This window comes from Alligator sinensis, unplaced genomic scaffold, assembly GCF_000455745.1.
Source record: "Alligator sinensis unplaced genomic scaffold, ASM45574v1 scaffold862_1, whole genome shotgun sequence".
In the NCBI taxonomy this organism is placed as follows: domain Eukaryota; kingdom Metazoa; phylum Chordata; order Crocodylia; family Alligatoridae; genus Alligator; species Alligator sinensis.
In genome coordinates, this window is record NW_005842066.1 from 170,996 (window position 1) to 173,390 (window position 2,395).

Here is a 2,395-nt window from a genome sequence, read left to right on the forward strand (position 1 = left end):
GGGGCCAGGAGGACATGCTTTGACAGTTCAAAGCAGGCTACCACACTAAGAACATCTTCCAGGTAATAGCTGCCCAGATGGCCAGGCGGTCGCACACATGGCAGCAGTGCCGCACAAAGGCCAACTGTGCAGCCACAGCCCACTGGCAGCTGGCCCAGAGGTGTAGATGCCTTTACTGGCTATATAGTCTCCATCCAGGTCTGGTAGGCATGGAGCCTTGGCACCACATGCTGTCACAGGTGGCAGCAGGTCACAGTCAGGCAGCAGCCCCCACTGCCAGACTGCTGCAATGGGTAGAGGGTACTGGGAACTCTCAGGGCTGCTTCAGCAGTCCATCTGGCACAAAGGGTAGTGTCCCCAGATACCAATTAGCCGGGCCCCAGAAGCTCCTGAGAGCAAGTAGCCCTAAGCTACTTGCTAGGGCAGCTTTTTACACTGCTGGGGCCAGCACAGGTGCTGGCTCTGAACTCTAGCTCCCCCTGGCTGCAGATCTGGGAGGAGCTTGGCCAGGTTATTTTACCCCAAGTGGCACAATTTTCCCCACACCGAAGTGCATGTCTGGGCACGTGTGCTGAGGCAAAAAGCCCCTGCTCAAATTTATGCCACTTCTATTTGAGCTGCTGCAAGCACACATGTCTGCATGTGTGGAAGTGCCCAGTGTGTGTAAACACAGATGCGACGTTCCAAGGCTTAATATGTTTGAAAACCTAGTGCACATATACACATATGTGATGCTCCAAAATAAACAAGTTTAAATTTTATAAACCTATTTAATTTAATGAGAATTAAATCCCATGGTGTATACAGGTGCTTCCTATTTCTTGAAGTGTTGAATATTCAATAGTTCCTATTGATTTAGTTTGGAGAATTGGTGAGGACAAAGTACCCCTGAAAGTCTGGTCTCTTTGTCATGAATGGTGTGCCTATTTCTTGGTGCCCAAACTTGAAAATAATGACTTATTGCAGTAAATGGTGTTTTCGCAACTAAGAGGAAGTAAATAATATGCCAGGAAATAAGCAAAGCTCACAGATAAAGAAAGAGATGGGTTTTTTCTTTCCTTTTTTTTTTTAATAACTAATAATTTCTGTTTTTAAAAGCTTAAGCTCACTTTATCAAACTTGTGCAAGTGGAAAGGAAGTAGAAAGGAATGCTTACATCCAACACATGAAAATAAACAGCATAATGGCATATAACAGAAATATTTTTGTACGCACCACAGTCTCGTACTGTTGACAAGGAATAAAATGGCTTAGAAATAAGTGTCTTTTACTAACAGAGAAGATTGAAGCAGCACTTCAAAAGATGTCATACGTAACTGGAAAGGACTATCAGGATATAATTGAGATTGGATTGATTTGGCATGAATTGTAACTCTCAAATTTTGAGGATTTATAACCTGCTGAGAGATTAGACAATGATGAAAGTGTTTAAAGTTTGACTGAATACTAGACATAACTCATTAATCCTGAGCTGTTGCCTGATTTAATGATCCTTTCTGCAGGAAGTCTTTTTAGTCAGAATATTCCAGCTTAGTTTTTCAAGATTCTATTAAAAGTGTATTGACTTTGGTCCTCTGCTGAAATAGAATTCTTTCTTTTGCTTTAAATGCAAATGGTCTTGATATCAAGAGAACACATCTCTGTGGGAAAAAAATGGCATCTATATTTCTGGCAAAACACAGAACAAAAAGCAATAAATCTTTCTCTTTGTGTACAGTCCCCTACTCATCAGCCACTAACTTCCACTTGCTTGTGTTAAAGATCTCAGCAGATTTGTACTCTTTCTGAAAAGAGATTCTACTGAGACCGAACTATAAGTGACCTTATGAATAGTGCAGATGTTCCATTCTATTTCATTTCCAATAAAAATCAAACCACTTTCAGTTGACTCCCTGGACATATGGCACAACCATCTGTAATGATAACAGTTTTCCCCCCATACAATGGATGGACGAGAGAGACTTTGCCAGTAAATAGGCCAATTGAAATGAATTATTTAGTAGACCTCTTAAAAGTATTCACAATTCAAATGACTGCTGTACAGTCCTCTACTGGGGATGTGAAAAATGTTTCTGAACAGCATAGCTCTGGGGCAACAGTAAATGGAGATCATTACATCAGATGTCAAATCTCTGATCTTTTCCCTACTGCACCTTTACCCCCAAACTCTGCCTTTGTACTAATGCTAATGAGAACACAATAGCAAAAGATTTTCAACCTGCATCTGAATTTAGTCTCAAGAATAAATACATAAATACAAGAAACATCTCATCATTGTTGATCATAAGATAAAGCACATACTTCAAAGAATCAGTAAGTGCTACAGTTAAATTACAACACATGCCATAGGATCAATGGTCCAAGCAAATTATATATGCAGCTAATGTGTAAAAGT

The 2,395-nt window shown here is 40.5% G+C and overlaps 1 non-coding gene across 1 annotated transcript; it reads left to right on the top strand.

Moving 5' to 3' along the window:
• Positions 1-1,392: 1,392 nt before the first annotated feature.
• LOC112550271 lies at positions 1,393-1,486 on the top strand. The gene has a single exon (XR_003094013.1). It is a non-coding gene; the product is annotated as a small nucleolar RNA snoR128 (small nucleolar RNA).
• Positions 1,487-2,395: the final 909 nt, after the last annotated feature.